We start from the raw sequence: 13,676 nt of genomic DNA, 5'->3' as shown, positions 1-13,676 counted from the left end.
ATAGATAGATAGAATGCTCCAGGCCCTGTGTTCCCAGTACCATAAAACACAGTAACACTTCAGAAAACAACTTTCAAGGCTGGAGAGTATAGTTTAGAGGCCGAGTGCTTGTCTAGAATGCCCTAGGCCTTGTATCCTAGTCCCAGCATCACAAAAACAATCCTGGAGAGATGTCATCACTTGTTTACAAATGAGGAAACTGAGGCACACAGAGGCAAAGTAGCTTGTCTGTCCTTTTAGCTGGACATTGTGGCTTCTGAAGAAAGTTGTTTTGATGTTGTTCATTTTTGTTTTAATTTTGAGGAGGCAGGCAGGGAATTTGAGGACAGATAGAATTTCAGGCATGGACATTCTGTTTCTGTCCTGGCAGCTTAAAAGTTCAGGGTAACTCAGTTTATTGTCTGAAGAACTTGCCACAGCCTGTGTTCAGAGCCTGAAGTTTTTAAAAGCTGGGGACAGTGACAGTGACAGTGTACCAAGAAGTATCAGGATGGACATTTCATAAAATGCAGGAAGGAAGAAAAAATAATACAGCTGCAGCTGCCAGCCCTGCACAGTGGCACACACCTGAAGGTTCTGTGGAGTGGGCATCACTTATATCCCCACTTTCCTGTTATACAACTAAGGTCATAAATGGTTAAAAAAAAAAAAAAAAAAAAGGTTTGACCTCAAATCTAACAGTCCTTTTACTCTCATTTCCTGGCCGCAATGTGACATACCTCCCTACCACGTCCCCTCAGGGCACCCCCCCAGGAGAAAGAGGATAAGAACCTGTCTCTTCATAATGGCATGTTAACCACCAGCCCTCATTCATTCTCTCTCTCTCTCTCTCTCTCTCTCTCTCTCTCTCTCTTTCTCTCTTTCTCTTCCTCACCCCCCACCCCTGGGAATCTCAGTAGCTTTTCAATAGGCTTGAGAAGGAATCTCTTTTCAATGGCTAAGGTGAAATGATTCTGTCTCTCCCACTAAGAGGATTTGGAGATTAAAGGAGAGGGTCATGGGCTGGGGACATAGCAAAGTGCTTGCCCTGCACACACAGAAAAGAGAGATATAACTTATTGTGTATATGTAAATATCTGAAAATTAAGAAGAAGTATCTGAAAAGGAAAGCTCTGGAACATTTCTGGTCCTAGGCATGTTTTCTAAGCAACAGTCAGCCTATACATGGATACTCCACCAAACATTATTTACACCTGGTGGCATGGACCCAGTATATTTATAAGAGTATACATTTGGTAAGACATTATACTTCCATATAACAGAATATTATGCAGCAGATAAAAAGAAGCATACAGTGACATAAATATATAGAAAAGATAATGAAGATTTGTGGTAAGGGAAAAATGTTTTGTAGAATGCCAGGGTCTGACTAAAAAGGGAAATTTGACTTAGGAAAATTTTAGAATGCTATATAAGAATGTCTGTTAGGAGTACATATGAAGACAGGCAAAATGGAGGGGCGCAAAAAGGATTAAAAATGCTTATCTGGAATCAGAGGGATGGCTACAATGACCTTTGGTGGTTTCAGAGACTTGGGATTCTCTGCCATTGGCTGCATGCTTCACTACTGGGGATGGGCAGGAAGGCGCAGTTATCCTTTGGTCAGCTTTAGGACCACTTCGGATACTACACTCCACAGACGCTGGAGTCTACTCCATAAAAAGCTGTAGTCTTTGCATGGCACCGTGAGCAATCTCCCGGCTGTCTTTCAGAGTGGCAGAAACAGCTATCCTGCTACATGACAAGAAAGTCTCTATGTGTTCAGTATGGATGCTGTTAAAAACTAATTTCCAGCCCATAGTGGACTGGATTCATCTGTGAGGATCTGTTTAAGTGGGTATGAGTGGAGCAGGCTAGGCCCCTACCCTCTGTTGGCCATTCTGATAAGAAATGGTTCTCTGAAGCTCGGGTGAGTCATCGCAAACTGAGCTCCCCCTCCTAGAATGCTGGGCCGTTCTCCTCCTCTGCAGTCTAAACACAGACTAAAGTGACCTTAAATTCTTGCTTGTCTTTTTCCAACTCTGTGCCCGCTGGTCCTTGAGGCCTGTAGGTCAATGTGACTAAAGGTCATGGGTGACAGAACAAGAACCAGGGAGCAAAGGGGCCACTGTGAGAGCCGGGCAGGCTTCTCCTGGGCACAAGAGATTCAAAAAGAGTCTATGGTGCACACCTTTAATCCCAGCACTCAGGAGGCTGAGGCAGGCAGATTGCTGTGAGTTCAAGGCCAGCCTGGTCTACAAAGTGAGTCTAGGACAGCCAAGGCTACACAGAAAAACCCTGCCTCAAAAAACCAAAAAAAGAAAACAAAACAAAAAATCAAAAAGAGTCTAAAGGGACAAAGTGATCAAAAGCATGCTAGTAGAACTGGTTGGGGAGTATGCTGGTAACATACACAAAAGGAAAACCAGAGGCTGGAGAGATGGCTCAGTGCTTAAGAGCACTGACTGTTTTTCCAGAGGATCCGGGTTCAATTCCCAGCACCCTCATGGCAGCTCACAACTGTCTGTAACTCCAACATCTGACACCCACAGACATACATGCAGGCAAAACACCAATGCACATAAAATAAAAATAAATAAATTACGTTTTTAAAAAAGGAAAATCAGAGGTGAGTTTCTCCTTTAGGGGATAGACTACATTTTGGGTTTTCTGGTTTATTGATACAAGCTGTGTCACACAGAGCATGCTTCTAGACATATTACTATAAATGACCATCTGAAGTTTGCTGGGGTCAACCTTGTATCAAACCCTTCAAATGCTCCCAAAAGGGCAACCCTGCAGTTAGGAGAATCTTGCTTTGTAAACTCTCATCTCTTAGAGCTAGAACAAGGCTTTAAAGCCCACAGTTATGAAATGGAGTGAAGGCTATTATTAGCACTGGTTCCACAGGGCTACTGTGAAGACTAGACTTTTGCTAATTTCTTTCTCTTTTTGTTGCAGCCCTGGGGATCCAACCCAGGACCCTGTATACATGAGCTAAGTGATCTTCTAACTTCTGTGAGGACTAAGTAAGTGCTACAAAAGCATTAGCATACTGCTTAACACACTGGCAATTCTCACCAGTCCCATTTTGCAGATGGGAAAACAACCAGGGTGATCAACAATAACATTTTTTAGAAATAAGATTTCCAGGTAACCCAGGCTGACTTTGAACCTACTATGCAGCTGAGGATGACTTTGAACTCTCGATCCTCCTGCCTCACCTCTCAGATGCTGGGGTTACAGTTATGCACTGTTAGGCTGAGGTTTTGATTTTTTTCTGAGCTAGTGTTTCCCACTAGTCCAGGAAGACCCGGACTTGCTATGTATCCCAGGTGAGCCTAAAACTCTCTTTCTCTTACCTCAGCCACCCAAGTGCTAGTATTACAGACATGAGACACCACGCCTGGCAAAATAATGTGTTTGGGACCTTCTGATTCTGACTATTTGAAACGGGACATAGTTTCCTAAAAGTGTAATCTTTATCCTGTTTCATAGTCGCTCCATGGTTCATCAGGTATAAATACCATCTGTTCATATTAGATGCATGGAAGAAAGGAGATAGCTTCCACTAGAAAATAAAACTTCCAGGAAGAAGGGGTGTGTGTGTGTGTGTGTGTGTGTGTGTGTGTGTGTGTGTGTGTGAGAGAGAGAGAGAGAGAGAGAGAGAAGAGAGAGAGAGAGGGAGGGAGGGAGGGAGAAGAACCTCACTGCTTTCTAAGTGTCCCACAGTCCCTGCAGGGGAGAGACAGAGAAGTCCCAGAGTCCAAGGCAGTCAGGCTGCATCAAAAGGCTGAGTGATTGGACAGCGGACTGGCGATGGCCTCATGGAAAACACTACCATACATGGGCATGTGTGCCTCCAGCCCATCCTCCCACAAAAAAGTAACGATAAATCCATAGTGACTACCTTGTACGGAAAAGGGACTCTATGTCAGATATGATAATAAAAGTCCGTGATGCTTCTGAGGCAAACCCACAGGTCTCTCCAGGTGGCTTGGCACAAGCATGTTTTGGGATCTTGGGATGGCAGTGGCCCAGCCTCGTGGACTCCCACCACACCCTCATGCCACTAGTGAACAGTCTTTGTAAAAGTTCAGTTTAAATCTTCAAAGAGAGATAGAAGCTGGAAGCACTGCAGAAACATGCATCTAGTAGGTTCTGGTTTTCAGTAAAGAGAAAAGATGTCAAGGTATGAACTCGATATCAGACAAACTTGGAAAGAGGCTTACTGGCTGCCTACCTGTGTGGCCCTGAGGAGTTCGCTGAACCTCACCGAGCTTCAGCTGTTTTATATACTAAACAGGCTCACAGTACCTTTGTGATGAAATGGACGTGATTAAAAGAACCCAATTCCACTTAAATGCTGCTAAAGTAAGTGTGCCATCAACAGCAGCATGGAAGAGAAAGTGCTCCCTACCACATGAAACTGTCAGGCCTGTATGGTCACCATCTCTTTCTCTAAGCCAAGTCTAAAATAGCATCTTGAAGTAAACTGAAGAGACCAGCCTTCACCAGAGGAAATAGAACGAAGCAGAGCAGTTTACTAAACACAGCCAGACTTCCGTTCTTTCCCAGAAAGCTCATAGACTACTCTCAGTTCCTAGTGGTAGGACCAAAGCAGCCTAGTTCTGGCTTTCTAAACGTGTTCTTTTCTTCTCTGACAGGCATAGCTGGGGCGGTGCTTTCTGGACATGGCAAGACTCCTCCAGATCTGAACTGGAACAGCAGAACTTTCTCCTGCTAGTTCCTTTGACCCGACAAAGAGCAACCTGCCGATTGAGGAGCCCCAACGTGCCCCAGAGCCTGTTTACTCAGTGCACCTGTGGGTGGTGCCGGCGCAAATCAAGCCTTAGCACCCACCTGGGCATCCGAGGCCCTAACATCAACCTGGAGACGAGCTCCTTTGTTAATTCGCAGGGTCTGGGGTATGGAAGGAACCAGAACTGAAAGAAACTGAACCTTATCTTACCACAAACTGCCTAGTCTTCCAGTGACTATCCCCAGCACAAGCACCTAAGCAGGTGGAAAACACTAGCACACAGCCTTTGCTCAGGGCCACCCACACCCTCACCCATGTTTTTGGGTTACTTTGTGCAATGGTCAGTGGGTTATCCATCCAATGACCTTCTAGTCAGAATAACCTGGGAGGTCTGCTCTCCGTCCCAATATTGGGATTTGAACCCAGGACCCGCAGTGCACTCCCACAGCGCAGTCTCTAACCACTAGTTGCTTTTTAAGGAGTCCATTTTGTTTGTTATTTAGACTCTAGCATACCTGGAATTGGGCCTAGCCACCAGAACCTTTAAATTACCTCCCGACTTCCCCAGGTGGTACTGCTCCTCCTCCAACCTGAGGATGCTAGTTTGCAGGGGCGGGGGTGGGAGTGGGGGTCACAGGAGTCTAGGATGATCCTGCACCAGGCTCCTTTCCACTGTCATTATAAGACAGGACAATCAGGACCCCTCAGGGTCCCCACTCCCAGGAGGATACTCTAAAGGCAGCTCAAGCCCACCACCCCTTACCACTAGGAGACCAGCTCTACTTACAGATCTGCTACTGGTGGGGCAAGCAGGAGGACACAGGATGGAGAGCTTGGATCTGGCACGGGTCCCAGGCTGGGGCGGTCCAAATCTCTCTGTTCGCCTCAGACGCCTGGCTTTATAGAGCCCTCGCTGCCTGAGGGTGGGAAGGGGAGGCGGCCGCTGGGCGAGGTGGGAGGGTCCTCTGCCCTTCGGGGCGCCCCCTGCAGGTGAGGACCAGAACCCCCCACTCCCCCCGCCCCCGGGAACCACCTGGCTGGGGAGCACAGCGGGGCTGCCAGAGCACTGGCCGGCAGCCTCGTCCCTCGCTTCCTGCAGCCACCCAGATCCTGGGTCCCTAGAGAAAAGAGATCAGTACGCAGTCTGGAGGGAAACTTGCGAATTTTCCCCCCTAGGTCCATTCCAGATGGATGTTAACCTCTTCCTCTTCATACTGGGGACTTGATAGGTCGTTCCCACTTCCCTCGCTTCGTTCTCCTGCTGCCACTCACTGTGTAGACCTGAGGCCCTCTGTGCAGGGCAAAGGGCCGGGAGTGAGTTGTTGTTTTTTTTTTTTTTTTAAGTCCCCAAAGTGCAAGGCAGGTCACCGCACACTCTCCTGTGACTACTGGGAATGTGTAGGAAGGGCAAACTATTGCTTTCCGTAACTTGTCCTCTGCAACTCTATTCACGCTACAACCAAAATTAAGTTATAATCCCAGGGTGCCTGGCTTCTCTGAGTATCGTGTCCGCAGTTGAAAAGCGGGGTGCTGCTAGGGGAAGGGTGCATCGTGGCATTTGGAGGGTTGTGTTAATACCCTAAGAGAATATGGGGTGCTTTCTGGCCCCTGCAAATTCATACCTGCCCCCCACCACGTTTGTCCACTCGGCGCGCTTAGTCTCTGTCCCTTAGCCACTGTGTGATCTAAGTCCCTGTTTCTTTTGTCTGACCTGATACTCTCTAGCTTTGGTTTGTCTCTATCATTTCGTCTGTATGCCCCTAATCAAGTCTCAGTCTCTCTCTCTCTCTCTCTCTCTCTCTCTCTCTCTCTCTCTCCTTCCCTCCCTCCCCCCTCCTGCCACATGCACACACACTCAGGCCATAAAAGGAAGTCGAGGCAGGGCTGGCCCCACGCCAGGCCGGGGACGCCTGGCTCCCAGCGCGCGGACCCTTGAGCTCCGGGGCTGGTCCTCTCTCCTGGGCCTGGGCGGGAGACAACCCAAAAAGGCCAGGCGCAATTCTCAAAGCAGGAATTCCCAGCGCAGCATACCAGCGGGGCTCCGGCTCCCCCTGACTAAATATGGTCCCGCGCAGCCTCCCGCTGAGCCTGCGGGGCGCTGGGCGGAGGAGGGGGGACCCCAGTGCTCAGGCAGGAGCTCCAGGACCTCTAGCAGCCGGTGCTTCCAACTGGAGGATAGCCCTGGCCAAACCTGTCCCAGCCTCGCCGTGCCCAGTGGCCCCATTTTACAGACAAGAAGACTGAGGGTCCTCAGTACACTCAGGACCGTTTAATACCAACGTTCACTTTGGAAAGCAATCGGGGAACTGGCCACAAGGCCAATGGAGGCCTCTGAGGACAGTTGTCTGAATGGAAGTCTGCTGAGCCTCTCCCCCGCCCCCCCCCCCCCCCCCCCCAGTTTTTCGAGACAGTTTCTCTACGTTATCTTGGCTGTCCTGGACTCTCTGTGTAGACCAGGCTGGCCTCAAACTCACAGTGATCGGCTTGCCTCTGTCCCCCGCCCCCCCCAACCACTACCCCGAGTCCTCTTTATAGCAGCAGGACCCTGGGCAAGTAATAGTATCTGCTCTACCTCAGTTTCTCTGTAAAAAGGAGAGAGTGCCAGCTCCTTCCTATTTTTTGTAAGCAGTCCTTGAAGAGGTGTGAATTTAACACACTGCACCTTTGTGGGCTCCAAGAAACTCAAGAAACTTGCACCAACCTGGCCGCGGGGTATAAAAAGCCACACAGCATCCCGTTGGTTTTGCGCACAGTGATCTGTGTCTCAGTCCCTCTAGACCCACTTTCACATGTTTGCAATACCAAATTCACCTATTTCTTCGGCTTGAAAAATCTGGATCCCGATCCTCCCCACCCCCATCCGCACCCCAGCCCCGCAGGGTGGGGCGACATGGAGCAGAGCCAAGGACCGCATCTTGGTTGGCTCGCTGTGGAGATGGGGGAGGAGCCCTCTACATGATGGAGGAGGCTGCTCCCCCAAAAGCCTCTTCACAGCTGCACGTAAAAGGAATGGAAACCGTCTGGGCTCTGAGCCCAGGAGGAATGGAAGGGGGAAGCCCAGGACCCACCTGCACCTACCCACTCTGGAACCAAGCCAGAGCTGGCCGTCCAAAATTAGGAAGGAAGGGCATTCCTGTAGTAGGTCTCAATGAAGTCAATTCCAAGGAGGCACAACTTATTTTTTTTAAAGGATTTTGTCCATTTTGAAACGAAGATAATTTTATTATAAGGAGAGACTGGGCTAATAAGATGGTTCTCTGGGTAAAGCACTTTCTGTTCAAGTCTGAGTATTGAATTCCATCCTTAGGATCCACACAGTGGAAGGAGAGGACTGATTAACAAGGACACATTATTCTGACTTACAGATGTAGCCGTGGGTCACACCCCCAACCCCAATTAATAAATTTAACAACATTTAAAATGGAAACTGTTTTGTACATGTGGTAGGCATGCAGATGGCTCAATCACAGATGTCAGTTCTCAGGAGCCACCCACCACTAGGTCTCATTATATATACCTGGTTGGCCTAGAACTCCGTCAACCAGGCAGGCAGCATACTCAGAGATCAGCCTGCCTTATGTGAGCTGGGATTCGATGTGTGCACATCTGACACTGCTTTTGTTGTTATTTTCACTTTGTTTTTGAGACAGTCTCTCACAGGGACCCCAAGCGTGGCTGCTTAGGTGAAGTTTGCTGGCCAGTGCAGTTTGGCAGCCCCTGGTCTCTTCACGGGAGTGCTAGAGATGGAATTCAGGTCCTCGTTTTTGTCGTCTCTTCAGCCAACAAGGCGGAAATTTTACTGCCTTCTTTACATCTATTGCCCAGGATAATGCCACGAAGTAGGTTCCCCAGCATCTGCCGCTGAGGATGCAGGTTTGAAAAGGGTAACTCATCTGGCCAATGGAGGAGGAGCTGGGATTCCAACCTGCCAACCTGGACTGGCTGATGAGTCCATTCACAGCATGGAGTGGTGTGTGTGTGTGTGTGTGTGTGTGTGTGTGTGTGTGTGTGTGTGTGTGTGTGTGTGTGTGTGTGTGTGTATGTTCTTATGTGTGGAGGTTAGGAAGTCAACACTGGGTGTGTTCATCAGTCGCTTCTCCATTTTATTTTTTGAGCACCTTTCACTGAACCTGGACCTTGTTGATTCTGCTAAGCTGCTAGACTGGAGCACCAGCAAGCCCAGGGAACTTCCTTTGTTTTCTTTTCTTTCCTTTTTTAAAAAAATTAATTTATTCGGGGGCTGGAGAGATGGCTCAGCGGTTAAGAGCACCGCCTGCTCTTCCAAAGGACTGGAGTTCAATTCCCAGCACCCACATGGATGCTCACAACTGTCTGTAACTCCAAGATCTGATACCCTCACACAGACAGGCATGCCGGCAAAACATCAATGGACATAAAATGAAAATAAATAAATTAAAAAAAATTAATTTATTCATATTACATCTCAATGGTTATGCCATCCCTTGTATCCTCCCATTCTTCCCTCCCTCCCATTTCCCCCTTATTCCCCTCCCTTATGACTGTTCCTGAGGGGGATTACCTCCCCTTGTATCTGCTCATAGGGTATCAAGTCTCTTCTTGGGAACCTGCTGTCCTTCCTCTGAGTGCCATCAGGTCTCCCCCTCCAGGGGACATGGTCAAATGTGGAGAGTGGGATATGACTTTCCCGTGTACTCTGAAACTTTCTTTCTTTACCTCCCCAGTGTTGGGATCACTGGCGTGCACGGCCATACCAGCTTTTTAAACAGGTGTGGGGAATCAGGTCCTCGTGCTTGAGTGGCAAGTGCTTGATTGACTGAGCCATCTCCCCTGCTCCATTTATGTTTTTCCTTCGGTGGTGGGGTTTAAACCCAGAGTCTCGGCCACACTGGGCAAGCACTCTATCACTGAGGCCCCAAGTCTGATCTCTGCTCTGCTAAACACCAGCTAAGAACTTCTGGGGTTATCTGTGTCCTTATGTGTCATTGTCTTAGGAAAGGCAAACACCAGGCTCCCTGCTTCTCTACCTTGCTGGGTTGTTAATGACAGAGCCGGCCTTATATAAACCATCCGTGCCCCCCTGGAATGCTGGAGCAGTACCCGGAGACAGTGTGTTCATTTAACAGTCGCTATAAATATCTGTAAACTATGAGGAGTTCGCATATCTGAAGTCTTCAGAAGGACCCTGTTCTAGGAGTAACAGTAGAGGCTTCTGTTTTGTTTCTTGTGGTTGAAAAGGTCACTTATTTTAAGAAGAGAAGAAAAGCCACTTTACAAAATGCTCCTTTGACTGAATGATGTAAAATAAATCATGGTTTTCTGTGAAGGGCAGTTTACCTACCAGCCTAGTTCCAGCAAGTTCAGTGAGAGGCTCTATCTCACGGGGAAAAAAGCACAGTGACAGGACATAAGATCTGCCTCATCACAAAGAACCAGCTTTCCTCACAAGCACAGATGAGTGGTAATTGTCACCAGCACAGTGCTGGTCACTTTTAAGATGACCCAGTGAGTCTCTAGGTACACTGCTGTGTTGCTTCCTCTTCACTCATGTGCAATTCTGGTCTTCCTGTAACTACCGATGATGTCTCTATTGAGAAGAGTTCCATAATTATCAGTAGTTTTAGTGTGTGTGTGTGTGTTTTTTTTTAAATAAAATGAAACATATGGGCTGGAGAGATGGCGCAGCAGCTAAGAGCACTGACTGTTCTTCTAGAGGTCCTGAGTTCAGTTTCCAGCAACCACACGGTAGCTCACAGTCATCTATAATGTGATCTGATGCCCTCCTCTGGCCCACAGATGTACATGCAGGCAGAGCTCTGTATGTATAATAAATAAATAAATAAATAAATCTTAAAAATAAATAAATAAAATGAAACATATTTTGCATGGTGGTTTGAATGAGAACACCCCCCATGGGCTCCTATGTTTCCCCTATGTTTCTGGGCTTGGTCCCCAGATGGTAGAACCGGGAAGGTTTAGGACATGTAGCCTTGTTGGAGCGGTAGCCTTTTTGGAGGAAGTGTGTCACTGGGGTTTCTAAAGCCCATGCCGTTCCCAATTAGTACTCTCTGCATCATGCTTGTGGCTCAGTATGTAAGCTCCCACCTACTGTTCCAGCACTGTGCCTGCCTGCCTGCCTTCTACCATGCTCCCACCATTATGGTCATTCTGAACTCTGGAACTGTAAGCACCCAATAAATCTTTTCTTACATAAGTTAGCAATATCTTAGTAATAATACTTGGCCACAGCAATAGAAAAGCAACTAAGATACTCCATCAGCAAATTCTTCTTGGAAATTTACCCAAAGATGAATTTATCTCCACCCTGTCCTGTACATGGGCATTTATAGCAGCATGGTTTTGTTATTGTTTTTTTCTAGTTGGTTGGTTGGTTGTTGGTTTTTTGAGATGTGGTCTCATCAAGTAGCCTAGACCTTTAAAACTAATCCTCATGCCTCCCGCTCGGCAACTTTATTAACTGCAAGCACCGAGAGGCAGCCAGACCATTTCCTGTAGATAAGAAGGTAACTAACAAAGAGGCAGAGTTCTGTGCTAGAAAGAGCTAACAAACCATTAAGATATGAGGGAATCTTTTTGGCACATTGCCAATCCTAGGAGGTGCAAATGGCTCAAGCCACATCATGTCCTGGGAAAGGAGGGCAGAGGTGTCAGGGCACCATGGCTACACTGCCGGTTCTGCGGCAGTGAACACCCATCACTACGCTTTGTCAGGTGACAGAACAGGCTCTTCCTTGCTAACAATTGCAGCTCTAATGCAGACTCAGACAGTGGGAGAAGACGGGGTCTGTGGGAGGAGAGTGAGAGTGCCCAGAGCTTCCCACTTCATTTGGCAAGGCACTTCAAAGTTCTCAGATAAAACAGGCTGTGTGTGTTTGTTTATGTATCTTTCCTTTCCTTTTCTTTTGAGACAAGGCTTCATTCACTACATAGCCCTTGATGGCCTGGAATTTGCTATGTAGCCTAGGCTGGGCTCAAACTCTGGAATCTGTGTGTCTGCCTCTAGAGTGTAGGGCAAAAGTGTATGCCACCACACCTGCAATTTCACTTTTTGAGACAGGGCCCCTTTACTGAACCCAGAGCTCACCAAATTGGCTAGACTAATTGGCCAACAAGGCCCAGGGATCATCTTGTGGCCATCTCCTCAGCGCTGTGACAGCAGGAACCAGCAGTTGTGCCCAGTGTTTCATGTAGGTGCTGGGGAATCTGAACTCAGGTCCTCATGCCTGCACAGTGAGCACTGTCTCTGGCAGCCACCTCCAGGAAGTTTGATCTCACTTTTATTTCAAGTACTCTACGTAGACCACAGTCCTCATAGGGTAGCTGCCACAAACATCAAATGCTAAGGTGTCTGGGAAGCAATGTCCCAGATGCCTTTAAAGGCACATTCTCAACTGTCAGTTCTCCAGATACTTGGCTTTTTGCTAAAGGAACAACTGAGTTTACATAATCAGCCAGGCATGCAAGTCATATACAAATGTGTTCTTGCACATAATTATAAAGCTATCTGTTTATTCTACACAAACATATACACCAGGCTTGAATTCATGATCTTCAGAAGCCAGCCCTGGGCTTGATAGGCGTTTTTAAATAACCAAGTCTCCCATAGCCATCTGGTTCTAGTCCTATCCTATATTTGTGTGAATTCAAGTTTTCCCATAAACTTCTCTTGTATATGTAGATAACTTCTCCCAAACCTCAAGAAACCCATAGTGAAGTATCAATAGCTTCTGAAGACAGTCTGATGGGTCTTCTGGGCTTGTGTCTTCTTGTATACACCTGCCTTTCCTTTCTTGGGAGTTTTAAATGTCCCAGCTTAGACAGGTATGTGATACACACCTTTAGTCACAGCACTCTGGAAGGCAGAGGCAGGCAGATCTAAGAGTTTTAAGCCATTCCTGTCTACACAGTGACACCCTGTCTTGAAAACAAACATTCCAGCCTGCAAAACCTTTTTAAGAAGCCACAGGGAGTAAATCAGCTGATAGTGTTCATAAATCCCACATGAAGAGACAGCTACACTAGACTGTCTCAATTCTTGTTCTGTTGTTGTGTAAGAGATCCTTAGGGTTTCTTTTATTTTTAATTATGTGTACTTATGGGTATGAGCATGTGAGTGCAGGTGCTCAGAGAGGTCAGAAGAGGGCATCGGATTCTCTGGAGGAGCAGAAAGTGTTAAGTACTGGGCCATCTCTTCAACCCTTTGGTTCTTTTTTTGGACACAGGGTCTGGTGTTATGGAAGTTTTGGATTATATGTAAACATGTTTTTGTTTTAATCCCAGGTGTGGGATCTGGGGGCTGCTCAAGTTTGTCCACAGCTGACAGTTGCCTAATGAGAGGGCACATGGCCCTTGTGAGCTGGGAACTACCTTGTGTGGGGATGTGGTCTTTGTCAGGGGGATAAAAGCCAGACTGTAGAGAGACTGGGGGCTCAGAGAAAGAAGAAGGCTGCTGATGCTTCCCCTCTGCTGCTCCTGGTTGCTGTCAATAGAGCTTGACAAGAAGTTTGAAATACCCTGAAGATCAACTTGCCCCATGGAACTGGATAACACTAAACAGCAGGAAGTAGCTAAGAAAAATTATACCCCCTCTCCCCACTAACCTTCTTTCTCTCCTACCTGGTGTTGGGGTATTAGAAGGGATTGGAGTAGAAAAGGAAGAGATATAAGGAACCCAAAATAAAAATAGATTTTAAAAGTATGCCAACAGTCTAGCAGTGGCTTAGAACTACCAATCCTCCTTTCTGAGCCTCCCACGTACTTGACTGGATTACAGGCATAGTCCACCATGACCTGGCTGTTCCCTGCTTCTAAAAATATAAAAGCCATCCTTATTTGGATAATTTAAAAAAAAACACACACACACACAAAAATAGATTGTTTTTCCTTTTTCAAAGCTCTTCAAACGTACCAGGTCCCAAGGCTGTGGTAGACTGTG

The 13,676-nt window shown here is 47.2% G+C and overlaps 1 protein-coding gene across 1 annotated transcript in view; it reads right to left on the bottom strand.

Annotated features, from left to right (window-relative positions):
* Positions 1 to 5,725, bottom strand: part of Myh11 (myosin heavy chain 11) — a 105,772-nt gene extending 100,047 nt beyond the window's left edge. The window contains 1 exon segment of the mRNA XM_051168257.1: positions 5,529 to 5,725. The gene's annotated coding sequence lies outside the window, so the exon portion shown is untranslated.
* Between the last annotated feature and the right edge of the window lie 7,951 nt (positions 5,726 to 13,676).

The sequence above is a fragment of the Acomys russatus genome, chromosome 25, assembly GCF_903995435.1.
Source record: "Acomys russatus chromosome 25, mAcoRus1.1, whole genome shotgun sequence".
NCBI lineage: Eukaryota > Metazoa > Chordata > Mammalia > Rodentia > Muridae > Acomys > Acomys russatus.
The sequence above is the reverse complement of the archived record's forward strand: the minus strand, read 5'-3'. Positions and strand labels throughout refer to the sequence as shown.